Source organism: Canis lupus, chromosome 20 (genome assembly GCF_011100685.1).
Source record: "Canis lupus familiaris isolate Mischka breed German Shepherd chromosome 20, alternate assembly UU_Cfam_GSD_1.0, whole genome shotgun sequence".
NCBI lineage: Eukaryota > Metazoa > Chordata > Mammalia > Carnivora > Canidae > Canis > Canis lupus.
The window spans coordinates 43,454,699-43,468,570 of NC_049241.1; the positions used below are offsets into that span (position 1 = coordinate 43,454,699).

The 13,872-nt window shown below is 43.0% G+C and overlaps 1 protein-coding gene across 5 annotated transcripts in view; it reads right to left on the reverse strand.

Annotated features, from left to right (window-relative positions):
* LARS2 (leucyl-tRNA synthetase 2, mitochondrial) overlaps positions 1 to 13,872 on the reverse strand; it is a 188,896-nt gene that overhangs the window by 155,670 nt on the left and 19,354 nt on the right. Inside the window, exons 1-3 of one of the 5 annotated variants that reach the window (XM_038566680.1) lie at positions 10,572 to 10,589; positions 9,640 to 9,814; positions 33 to 129 (exon numbers count right to left, since the gene is read on the reverse strand). The exons of 1 other annotated variant lie outside the window; for it this stretch is intronic. The gene's annotated coding sequence lies outside the window, so the exon portion shown is untranslated. Of the gene's footprint in view, positions 1 to 32; positions 130 to 9,639; positions 9,815 to 10,571; positions 10,590 to 13,872 lie in introns of those variants that run through there. 3 more of the 5 variants (XM_038566681.1, XM_038566684.1, XM_038566683.1) reach the window with 3 other exon arrangements.

The window sequence follows — 13,872 nt, forward strand, 5'->3', positions numbered from 1 at the left end:
AAAAAGAAAAAAGGATTTGCATCCTAGCTTACCTACAACTGCCTGCTGGCCTTGGGTAGGTCTTGTGACCTCTGGGTCCTTAATGATGGTTCAGGATCTTCTTCCATCATATTCTGTGATTTTATAGCCCTGTGAAGGGAATTACCTGGCCGTGATTTGGGATAAAGTGTACTTTTCTCACCTGGAAGTGGGCTGGGAGTCAGGAAAGCAGGATTCCTGACCAACCACTTTCCTGGAGGAGTTTATGTACCCACAACCCAACCCCTCACCTGACCCCACTAGTGTTTCTTGCTACAAATGAAGGAATCAACGAACAAATTGTAAAGGACCAGTGGCATATGATTTTTAAAAAGGTAAAGCCTGTTTATTTTATTTTTAAGATTTTATTTATTCATGAGAGACACACAGAGTGAGGCAGAGACGTAGGCAGAGGGAGAAGCAGGCTCCCTGTAGGGAGCTGGATCAGGGACTCAATCCCAGGACCCTGGATCACAACCTGAGCGGGAAGGCAGATGCTCAACCACTGAGCCACCCAGGTGCCCAATAAGCCTGTTTAAAGGAGATTTTGAAGAACTCCTATCTGTGGGCAATCAGGAATACTGAAATGAACTTGGTAATTATGCAAAACTGGTTGATGATCCTATAGGACAAGAAAAAGTAATGTTTGAGAGCCATCTTTTTCCATTGTTGACATCAGTTGTACTTCTATAAAACAAGTCAGTCCACTACTATACATATTCTACATTTTAACTTCTACTCTTACAATGCTGAACAATGGAAGATAAGGAAAGGTGCATACACCGCTAGCACCAGATAAGTACCAGACCAGCACTCCACCCAAGGGACACACAGGAATTTTTTTGCCCGTTTCCAAGTCTTTAACCAAGTTTCCGGACAGTGGGAAATCTAAATACTTGGCTGTTCAAAGGGTGGGGTCTCCAGACTCCCATCAGCCTCACCTGAAAACTTACTAGAAATGTTGAATCTCAAGTCACACTGTAATCTGCTGAATCAAGCTCTCCATTTTAACAAGATCCCCAGGGGATTTTCAGGCACACGGAAGTTTGAGATTCACTGTCTTAGGATGTGAATGTTAGAAAGGATCTTGAGAACACTCTAGACCAGCCTGCTCCTTTTACAGATGAATAAACCGAGGCCCTACAGAACTGACTTGTCAAGTTCAAGGTCATAAACAAGTTAATGGAAGGTTTGTGATTTGCCACCGGACCTGTAGCCTGCTAGAATAGTGCCCTTCCCAAATTGCAGAAGGGAAGGTCACGAGGATCTGGGGCAGCTACCGCTGCAACCCTCCCACTTCAAAGATTAGGACATTGAGGCCCAGAGATTAGATACAGCTTGCCTAAAGTCATACAGCCAGTTGATGGAAAGGCCAGGATTCCAATCCAAGTCTTCTGATCTCTCCACCCCTGAAACTAGATGCTTGATTAATTTTTTGAGAGATTTTTATATATTTTTTGACACACACACACACACACACACAAACACAGAGCACAAGCAGGGGGAGCCAGAGAGAGAGCAGCAGACTCCCCACTAAGCAGGGAGTCCGATGTAGGGCTCTATCCCAGGACCCTGAGATCATAACCAAAGGCAGACACTCAACCCACTGAGCATCCAGGTGCCCTTAGATGCTTAATTTAAACTGACACCATGGATGCAGTGACTCTCATATTAACATGCTACACTTAAAGTAATTTAGCCTTCAGGTATGTCATGTTTTATCCATCTATAACTAGAGCGCCCTTTCTCTAATTATCCAAAATACTAAACTCTAAGTAGCCTCCACCCTTATGTTGGTTCAAAATCTCTCTTCTCTCTTAAGAATTAAAGTTAACATTGACTTTTCTAGGAGATTATTTCAAATAGAATTTTTCTAAAAGCCATTTGCTTTACTGGAAAGTTGCTATTTTTACATCAAAGAAGACAGTAGCATGAAAGTAAATCCCTTTCACTCTTAAAAAGCTTGCTGCAAAGATGCATTATTGAATGAAAGAGACAAGTTGCTGGGCCATGTAGAAAGTTACCCCACTTTTTATTTTTTTAAAAGGAAAGGAGATAAAAGAAATACATTTGTTAGTATATGTGTGGAAAGAAATCTAGAAAACTATGTCCCTATATCCTGTGATGATCTCTAGGGATGGGGTGGTTCTCTGGGCCTTTCTTTTTATGACAAGCTTCTGTATTCATTTGCTAATTTCTATTAGCTTGTGTGGGAGGCTGAATAATGATTCCCAAAGATATCTAGGTCCTCATCCCTGGAACCTAGGAATGTCACCTTATATGGCAAAAGAGACTTTGCAGATGTGATGAAATTAGGAATCGAGATAAGATTATTCTGGATTGGTCAGCCCAGGTGGCTCAGCGGTTTAGCACCGCCTTCAGCCCAAGGCGTGATCCTGGAGACCCAGGATGGAGCCTGCTTCTCTCTCTGCCTGTGTCTCTGACTCTGTCTGTGTCTCCTCATGAATGAATAAATAAAATCTTTTTAAAAAGATTATCCTGGATTATCTTGCTGGGCCCTACATTCCATTATATCTGTCCTACTAAGAGAGAGGCAGAGGGAAGTTTGAGACAGAAGAGGCAATGTGACTCCTAAAGCAAGATGCTACCCTTTTGGTTTATTTATTTAAAAAAAAAGATTTTGGGATCCCTGGGTGGCGCAGCGGTTTGGCGCCTGCCTTTGGCCCAGGGCGCGATCCTGGAGACCTGGGATCGAATCCCACATCGGGCTCCCAGTGCATGGAGCCTGTTTCTCCCTCTGCCTGTGTCTCTGCCTCTCTCTCTCTCTCTCTCTCTCTGTGTGACTATCATAAATAAATAAAAATTAAAAAAAAGAAAAAAAGATTTTACTGATTTATTCATGAGAGACACAGAGAGAGAGGCAGCGACATAGGCAGAGGGAGAAGCAGGCTCCCCACAAGGAGCCCGATGCGGGACTCAATCCCAGGACCTGAGCCAAAGATGCTCAACCACTGAGCCACCCAGGTGCCCCCATACCCTTCTGGTTTAGAAGATGAAGGACCCTGAGCCAAGGAATGCAATAAGTCAGCTCTGGAAGATATAAAACACAAGAATATAGATTCTCCCATATGATTCAGCAACTCCACTTCTGGGAGATACCCTGAAGAGTTGAAAGCAGAGTCTTAAAGAGATACTTGCACACTCATGTTCATAGAGGCATTATTCACAATAGCCAAAAGGTGGAAGCAACCCAAGTGTCCATTGAGTCATGAGTGGATGGAGTAAAATATGATGTTAACCTATAATGGAATATTATTCAGCCTTGAAAAGGAAGCAAATTCTTACACATGCTACAACATGGATGAACCTTGAAGACATTTGTTTAATAGGCACAATGTTTCAGTTTGGGAAGATGAAAATGTCCAGGGGGACAGTTGGTGGTAAGTAGCTACATAACAACATGAATATACTTAATGCCACTAAACTATACACTTAAAAATGGTTCAAATGGTGTTTCATGAATATTTTAATAAAAAAAGAAAGAGAAGAAAACAGATCCTCTCCTAAAACTCCCAAGGGGAGTGCCGACAACTTGATTTAGACCCAGTGACACTGATGGTCAAGCCACCAAGTTTGTAGTAATTTGTTACGGTAGCCATAGGAAGCGTGATAGTTCAGCTTCCATGACTTTCTATGCAGAAAAAAATCAAGAAGATTTTTTGGTAATAAATAAATTAATGCCCATCACCATGTGTTTGGTTTGAAGGGGTGTGGTGGCTTCCCTTCTCTACTCTCTGTTCATTTCCTTACCCCTCCCACTTGCTCTGCATTCCCTTTGTCTAATATAAAAGCTTGTGTGTCAGCAATTTCCAGAATTAGGAGTCTCCATTTCTTTTCCTCAGTGTAAAAATAAGACTATTCCTCTATCTTACCTCACAAGGTAAGGCAAATTTACTAGAAGTGACTTAGAAGTGCCGAAGTCATAAATAATTCCAACCGGACACTTATTTCCATGCTTTTGTGATCTTTCCAAAAATAAGTCACTGGGGCAGCCATGTAAATTCTTCCCTGAGCTGTCACATTTCAGACATTGATTCAGGTCTTCTGGGAATGGCATTCAGTTATCCATTATGGAGACAAAAGCAAAACCCAAGATTCTTACTACTATATGGATTGTTTTACGATTAAAAAAAATGCCTGAGTCCTGATAATCAAATCACTTAAGGTGTAGATAGACTTATCATCTATGCTTCACAGCAACACCTGTTCTTCCCTCTTTCCTGACTAGGGCTTCTAGACTTCCCTGAAGGAAACCACCCCTGTACCCCAAATCTGAGCCATTTAGTCTTGTGGACTTGACCTTTCATCCCCAGGTCAGAGGTCTGGCTGAATCAATCTGCTCATTCCATCCCCTGACCACAGAGACAGTTCAGACAGGCACTTGACCTAAGCCAGAGCTCTCAGAAGGAAGCACAGAAGCCTTCTGCTGGGAACATTAGAACCAAGATTCTCGGGGATCCCTGGGTGGCTCAGTGGTTTAGCGCCTGCCTTTGGCCCAGGGCGCGATCCTGGAGTCCCGGGATTGAGTCCCACGTTGGGCTCCTGGCATGGAGCCTGCTTCTCTCTCTCTCTCTCTCTCTCTCTCTCATAATAAATAAATAAATAAATCTTAAAAAAAATAGAACCAAGATTCTCTTTCTTGGCTGCTAGTTGCTGCCTCAAACATTCCAGAATCACATTAGGAGAGCCTGCTAAGACTGGATGCAGAAGAAGTGGGTCCTGGTACCACAGAAGGATCTGCTCAATCAAGCCCTGCCTGAAGCTAAATCGCCTTTCAACTTCCCATGCACAGGAGCTGGGGAGGCCCCTTAGTTGCTGAAGCCAGTTCAACTGGGGTTTTCTGTTCATCACAACAAAAGTTATCCTGCTATACCCGCCTACCCAACTGACAGGGACGTCACCCACCCTTCTCCCTCCCTCCACATGGAAACCGTCTCCAGGTTTTGTTACCTCTGCTCTCAAATAGCTTTCCCCAGCCCTCCACTGTCGCCTGGCACTGAATACAACCCTCCTCTCTCACCTGCACTGTTGCAATGGCCTCTTTACCACTTCCTAGTCATCTATCTACCACTAAGGACAGTACACGGTGGGTACTCGGTGTATGTCTTTTAAATGCAACCTTTTAAAACTGGCAAGTACACAGATTCCATATTTGTGAATTCATCTACTCTCTAAAATCTGTGTTAACCCCAAAATCAATACTTGTGGCACCTTTGTGGTCATTCACAGACATACACAAAGGAGTGAAAAGTTTGAGTGCCACCCCCCCATCCCATGCATGTTCCCATGAGACCTAACAAGATGCCACTCTACCTCGTTGTTTTGGCTCTTATACTATAAACAGAGTATTTTTCCAGGATATTACATGCCATGTTTTTTTATATTTTTGTGCTTTCTGCTAGTGAGTTCACGCTTGAAAATGGATCTGAAGAAAAGCACAGAAGTCCCGGTTCCAAGCACAATAAAGCTGCGATGTGTCTTATGGGGAAAGAATGTGTGTTAGATGATCTTTGTTCAGGCATGAGTTACAGGGCTCTGGGCTGTAAGTTCAACGTTAATGAATCAACAATCTATATTAAATAGGTGTCAGTAAGCAGAAACTCACATACAAGAAATGGATCAGCTGGCAAAAACTTTATGACCAGAGGCTTTCAGGAACCTAACCCTGTATTTTCCTTAGAAGAAATGCTTCAATATTCGCTAATGTAGAGCTCGGGTGACTTTATAGAACAAAATTACTGTGAATGATGTGAAACAACTAACTGCATGTGGAAAGCAAAAAGGAGTGACCCAGCTCTTCTGACATCATAGTTATCAAGAGCACATGCTCTGGGCAGAGGCAGCCTGGCTTTTAGCTCAGCTCTACCACTCTCAAGATGAATGGTTGTGGGCAATTTCCTCAGCCTCCTTGATTCTCAGTTGCTCTGCCTGTAAAAGAGGATTGTTGTGCTCACCTATTAGGTTGCTGGGAGGATGAAAAATTTGTAAATGAAATTATGTAAAGTGTTTGGCCAAGTTACAGAGTAATTACTCAATAAACAGGATCTATTGCTTTTGTCATTTTTATTGAATTTAAAGAACTGGCCTACACACACTACAAGTGCTTGGCAAATGCCAAGATTGTACGGGAAAGAAAGAGATCTCCTGTCTAGTACTGACCCCATTCAGGCCAGGAGGGAGTGGCATGGAATGTGCCCTGGTGATATTTTTACCAGAGTGCAAGCTCCTTGAGGACAGGAACTGAATCTTGCACACACCTTCAGTGATGTGATGCCAAATGAGTAAGCTCAAGAGGGAGGCAGATCCAGGGAAGAATCATAGTTTAGGGACACCTAGGTGGCTCGATCGCTTAAGCATCTGCCTTCAGCTCAGATCATGATCTCAGGGTCATGGGACCGAGCCCTAGGGAGTCTGCTTCTTCCTCTCCCACTCCCTCTGTGTCCCTTTATCTCTCTCTCTCTCTCTCTCTCTCTCTCTCTCAAATAAAAAAAATATCTTTTAAAAAATAAAGAATCACAGTTTAATTACTTACTGGCTGTGTGAACTTGGACAGACCACCTACCTTGCTTTTTTTTTTTTTACCTCCAATGATAATTAATAGCGTCTGCCTCGCAGAGATGGTGTCACTGTTAAGTACAACAACCCTCTTATGGTGCCTGGCATATGGGTCTTTTGGTAAATGTTGGATTCCCATCCCAGCAGAGGCCAGTTTCCTTGATTATATCTCAGCCCATTCACTGGCCCCTCACACCTTGCTCCTTGGCTATAATTTCCCACTTTTCCTTATTTTATATCCAGACCTGGGCCTAATACCCCTCCCCTACTGCAAAACCCCATTGCAGTGGTCCCTACGTCTATTTGAAAAGTGCCCCTCACTGTTTTAACAAATGTCATGGATAATTCTTTAACAGTTCTTACTGAGCTGAAAGTCAAATCAGCAGCATTGATGGGCCAAAAGACTCATGATAATCTTTGCAGAGCCAGGATCAGAGAGGTCAGTAACTGGGAAAATAAGAGTAGATGCCCTTCTGAAAGTTGCCACAATGCAATCTTGACCTTGAAGGGTCTGGAGTAAAATCATTATTTTCCTAGGTGCCTGATATTAAAAAGCACTCACTTTTGTCATCCCTTCCAGGGTACAAAGTCTACTGAAAGTGATCTCATTTGTTGACTTTTTAGATTTGGGGTCCTCCCTCTGAATACCTTATAGTTCTTGAGTGTTTATGAGAAAACCCATTTGGAGTGGCTAACACAACAATTATACTTGGACACAGAAACAGAGCTTGGGATTAAGCTTTTAATCTGTTCATTACAGGGGAGAAAAAAAAATCTTTTCTATTGCTGCAAATCTTCTTAGGCCTTGTGATTGCTTCTAGAAAAAGATAATCCTATTTGAAGAAATACTGAATGTATAAAACAGTACAGATGGTCCCCGACATACGATGGTTCTACTTATGATTTTTTGACTTTCAATGGTGAGAAAGTGATATGCATTCAGGAGAAACTGTACTTTGAATTTTGAATTTTGATCTTTTCCCAGGCTAGTGCTATGTGGTCTGATCCTTCTCTCATGATGCTGGGCAGGGGCAGAGAGCACAACTGCCAGTCAGTCCCGGGATCACAAGGGTGAACAATCAATAAATACACTTACAATCATTCTGTTTTTCATTTTCAAGACACTATTCAATAAATTATGTGAGATATTCAGTAGTATATTAACAAATAGGCTTGGTGTTGGATGATTTTTTTCCAACTGTAGGCTAATATAAGTATTCTGAGAATGTTTCAATTAGGCAAGCCTAAACTGTGATGTTCAGTAGGTTAGGTGCATTAAATGCATTTTCGATTTGCAGTACTTTCTACATGTGGTGGGTTTATCAAGACATAATAACACCACAGTAAGTCAAGGAAAAGCTGTATTGAGTTAAATTTGACCTGAATATATTCAGAATGTGTTATTGCTTGTCTAAGAGTGGTCTACAGGTAACGTGAATTTATTTGCAAATGCATAAAGTGTATCTTGCTTATCTGTAGATGATATCTGCAACTTTAATAAATAAATGTTAATAAGATCTTACAGTTCCTACACCTCTGCCATTAATTTGGCATTTAGTCACCATCTTTTGGCATCTCTATATTCTTGTAAAGTAGTCTTGACTTTATATGCATATGTCTTCTCCTAAGTAGACAATAAACTAAATCAATGATCATACTTCTCCCATCCTTGACCAGTAGTATAGTTTTATACACACAGAACACAAGTTGTATGTTACTCCCTAAGATCTAGATTAGTGTTTTTCATCCCAACTTATACAGCAGACAAATAGAGACATCATAGACCTCAGTTTCCTACTCTGCCCAATTTATGGGGCATACAGATACTGTTTGTAAAGAATTAAGAAACTCTGGGCACATGAAGGGAGGTTGGGAAGTGGTGGGCTGATATTAATGGTAACAGTAATGTAACTGCTCCTCAGTGTCCTGTAATGGCTAGAAGGGCTTACTGGCAGTAGCCTTCCAGTGGTTGATAACAAACACACCCCAAGTAGAGAAGGTGGTGCCAAACATATCTATATTTTTTCTACTAGTCACCTTTCAGACCAACCAGAATATGTGTCTGAGAAGCAAGCACCTGGAGTCGTTCTTTCTAGTCTCTTCTCTCCTCCCTCCTCATTCCCTGTAACCAACCCCCCCCCCTTTTTTTAATTTCATGACCCTCCCTCCACCTACAGAGTGTCTAAATCTCAAAAACAAATCACCTTTTCTCTTCCTAATATTGGCTGCCTTTTGTAGCAGAACTTCATGTTCTTCTGCTGAATGACCTCTCTCCTACCAGTGTGCAACATAAAAATAATAAAGGGAGCTGAGGGGCTAAAAATCCTGGTCAGCTGAACAATAACAACAAAATCTCCATGACCAGAAGGAGCAGCAGCAGTATCACTCATCAGCATCACCATCCACCATCACCATAATCCATCAGCATCACTATCATCATCACAATCCATCAGTATCACCATAAGCATCACCCATCACCCTCAGTATCACCACCATCATCATCCATCAGCATCAGTATCACCATCACTGTCAGTGGCAGCAGCAGCATCCAAATTCTCTATGTGAAGCCCAAGGTGAAAGGAGGACAGGAGGAAAGAAAGAAAGAGAAGCTGAGTTCAAGTGCCTGTCAAGAGAAAGAGAAGGAAGATAAAAAGAAGAGAAGGAACAGAAGGAGAGGCAGAAGATCAAAAGGAGAAAGAGAAGATGACTGAGGAGGAGGAGGAGTAGAGGAATATAGAAGGGAAGAGGTATGGGACAGGCAATGAGACATTGTCCCCAGCCCTCAGCTCAGGGTAGGGAAATGCTATTTCTTGTACACAAAGGGTTGAAAAGAGAGGATGATCACCAAGATGCAATTTCTCAGTTAACTGGACTGTTCTGTTTAAATTAGGACCACCCTGGCCCCAGAAAGAGGAGGATGATGATAGGAGCCCTCAGTTACAGGACCCTGGTACTGCATACCAAACTGGGTGGCAGAAAACAAACTGTTGTACCTCTCTAATCCCCAGGCTCTTCATCTCTAAAGGGGACAGGCACAGTACCTACCTCATAGACTTGTTGTAGGGCTTAAATAAGAGAATGCACGTAAAGCAGTTGGCACAGCTCCTGGCACAATGTAATGGTGGCCCTTGGTACTGTATGTGGGACTTCCTCTCCCAGGAGCTCAGGGTGGGGCAGGCAAGGCAAGCTGGCTAGTGTGTCCATCCAGTAGATCTACAGGCTGATGACAAATTGCAAAGAGGTATGTATTCTATACTTTTCTTTAGTTCAGTTCCCACAGCATCTACAAGGTATGAGACAGGATTAGTTGAACCTCTGCTTCTCATATATGTATGTGCATAGGACTCACCCAGTTATGAGAAAGTCTGGGGCAGGCCTGAGATTCTGCATTTCTAACAGGCTCCCAGGAGATACTGATGCTGCCAGCCCATGGCCTGCCTTGTGAGTAGCAAAGAGCTAACTGATGGCCCTGGTGTCACACAGTCAGTTGTAACATAAAAGTGATGCAGGGATAAAGACAAGATACATGACCACTGATGTGCTCCCCAATCCCTACTTATTCTGTTAAATTTGGGAGCAAAACCCCATCTGAATGAGTGGGAAGCTTGGATAATAGAACCTTAATAAGATGAAAGGAATGGAGGAAGGAGAGAAAGAAGTAAAATGGAATGAAAACGCTTCAAAGGCCATATAGTAAAAAGATAAATGAACAGAATTTTGCCAAATAGAAATTGGTCCTATTGGACTTACTTATAAATACATTCAAATTATTTGAAATTAGTCAACTGTTGGTCAAATGGAGACTGCCAAAGTACCTTGGGAAAGATTTTTAAGAGTGTTAACATCTCTCCATCTGAGTCTTGCTTACACATTAAATATGCTTAGCAGCTCCAAAGGCAAAGACTAATCCCTATCAAAATAATCACGTTTCCTTCTGAATTGAACTAACCACAAATGAACAACTCAATTCAACCCACCAAACAATGTCTGAACATCCTGTATATACAGCACCATCTTCAGTCCTGCAAAAAAGGGAAAAAGATACCAAATGCATATTCTCAGGAGCTCAGGGCTGATGGTGGAGACAGACAATTGAAACTCTTCTCTTCCATAATCTATGATGGTGGTAAGAATGGGGACTATGGAACACAGAGGAGGGACACATCTCTCAGCCTGGAGAGGAAGGAGAGAGCATGCAGGGGGTAGAGAGAGATCAGGAAAGACATCCTGGAGGAAGTGGTTAGAGTGCTATCCTCTTTGTGTAATTGTAAAACAATCTTCTGGATGTCCATTCTTCACAACCCCAAAACCACATGTAGGAAGATGGTTAGATGCCCGGCCAGAAAAGCAGTCTCTGAAGTTCTCTGGCTTCCACCGTCTGGAAGAGCTGGCTGGGAAGTCTTCAGTTCCTTGGCTCTTTGACCATTCCTATCTCCCATCGCCAGTAGGGGGCAGAACCAGCAGCCCTGAGTAAAAAGAAGTCTCCAGGAATTGCACTGAAATTGCAATTAGCATCTCATTAGCATCCTTTGACAGCAGAAAAGGCAGAAATAATTCATTGGTTCTGCTCTAGAATATCAAATGGAGTGGTCCAAACTCTCCTGCAGAAAGGGCAAGCCTAAGGAGCTAGGGGAAGGTTGAAATGCGGCATCAGCTCTTACCCTGGATAGTCTTCCCTCATGGGCCCACAGGGCCACTCTCATGGAAGAGAAAAAGTGATGCATCACTTTCCCTTCACCCAAGGAGACCCTCTGAAAAAAAGGGAAACTGCCCAGGGTGACCCACTTTCGAAACAATAAAGATTCATTTTCAGGAAGCTCACAATAAGCCTAGATCAGCCTCTTCCGAGGCTCCCATCCGGCAAAAGATCCATGCCAAATTATGAGAAGTTTTGCAATTCAGAGACTTTAAAAGCATTGTCTGACAAAGGGTTTTCCCAAAAATTATTGACCACGGAATCATTTTTTTTTTTAATTGCTGAGGACTTATTAGCTTTCATCAAACACTTGTGTTCCATGAAGCTGAGCTGCAGTGAGTCCAAAGGCTATCTGTTCACAGAATTTCTTCTTGCTCAGGTGGGGTCAGTCTTTGTTCTATCAAGGCTTTCAACTGACTGGACAAGGCCCACCCACATTATGGAGGGGGAATCCACATTAGTGAAAGTTTACTGATTGTTGATTTCATCCAAAAAGCACTTTCAGAGAGGCATACAAAATAATATTTGGCCAACTACCTGGGCACCCATGACCCAATCAAGTGGACACATAACATTAACCATCCCAGTGACCAGTCTGGTATCATGTCACTCCATATAGTGCAGCAAAGGAGCCCACCTGGGGCTGGAGGAGCTGAAACCTTCCTAACTGGCTCACTCATGCAGCAGGTGAGTTAGTGCTGGCTATGGGCTGGTTGCTCAGCTAGATCTGTTGGTGTGGAGATGGGGGACTGGGTTTCTCTCTCTCTGGGCTTCTCCATGAGGTTGCCTGGACTTTCTCCAGCAAGATGACTGACTTCAGGAGCAGGTGTTCCAGGACATATTATAACCCACCCTCAAACTACATTTCTGAAATGTACAAAATACCCTCCAAAGTCACATCCCTCTACCACCCCTGGCTTGAGGACCAGGGTCTCATCATCTAAATGAGGCTCAGATATGGATATGTCTTCTCAGGTACACTTCAAAGATAGACACAGAACTTTCTGCCCACTGAGAAGTGGGGTGTATGTCCCCTTCCCGGGAATCTGGGGAGCTCCATTGATCTGGTTGAGAAACAGAAGATGGAAAAGTAACACCATACCTGCTTCTAGGTCTGGGCCTTAAAGAGATTGGTGCTTCCTACTTTCTCTTGGAGCTTGCTCTGGGCCCTAAACCACCATGAAGTCCAATAACCATGAGACCACAGTGCGGGAGCAGCCCCATGTAGATAGATGTTCCAGTCAGTAGTCACTACTGAGCCCAGCCTTCCAGCCCGTTCCCCACAAGGCTCCAGACATGTGAGTAACACCATCTTGGACCCTTTAGACCAGTCCGGACACCAGAAGCATACCACTGAGTAACCTTCATGAGTTATGTCTGCCTAGATTCCTGACCCACAAAATTACATATTAAAATAATTGTTGTTTTAAACCACAGCAAATAGATAATAGGAACAAACAGTATTTTAACTTTTTTTTTTAGTTCATTAGTTTATAAACTCTTGGCTTTGTGTTTAATAGCAGAAACCTCTTTTCCAATAAAATTTCACACAGAACCCTAGTATATAAAGAGATCTAAGAAAGCTACTTTGCCTAAGTAACAGTGGGGGACTTGAACTCCTTCAACCTTCTTATCTCTGCCCTGTGGCTAAGGCACCTCTGGAAACATGTAGAAACCTCAGGACACAATCAAAGACTGCAAATCCAGTCCTACTCTTTGTTCTATAAAGACCATATTTGAGGTTCAAGGACTAAATGGCTTGCTTTATGTAAGCACTTCTCAAAATGCGGTTCCCAGATCATCAGTAGCATCAGCACCATCTGGAAATTTATTAGAAATGCAAAATCTCCAGCAATATTCCAGATCTACCAAATCAGAAACTCTGGGGTGGGGCCCAGCACCCCATGTTTTAACAAGCTCTGCAGGGGATTCTTTCACAACCTGTGGTTGAAGAACCACTGTTCTATATCACAGAGTGAGGTGATTACCAAGCACATATTTTGACTTGATCAAGACCTGGGTTTGAATCCAGCATGCTTCTTAGATTTGTGACTTAGGCAAGTTGCTTAGTGTCTCAGCTTCAGTTTCTTTCTCTGGAAAGAGAAGGAAGTAGTAACTATTGGTGACACCCTCTGATGGTCCCAACCATCTTGGGTGATGGAAACAAAGAGAGGACTATAACAGCCAGGTAGATATGGTGACTGAGCCCAGCTGGAAGAGGGAGTGGCTGCCATTTCCTGAGTCAGGGTTCTGGGGTTTTCTTCTAAGTATTCTTGATTAATTCCAACAGGGCAAGGGAGGCAATGAGGATATGCAAACACTGAGATTTAATTTACACTGACCAGCTTCACTAGAATTTCGTAAAAGCCTCCAGTGCATAGATTTGGGCCCACTATGGTCGTGCCCCTGCCTGCGGCCCCAGCCCAGGAGCCCTTTGCCCCTCCCAGCTCCTCCCTGGACCACCCTGCACACAGGATGAAACAAGCCAGACTACCACTGGTTCCGCCTCTAATGACTTCATCTGCCTATTTTTTCCTACTTTCTTGCAATAATGTCAATACAAGAAGGAGGAGGTTGTCAGG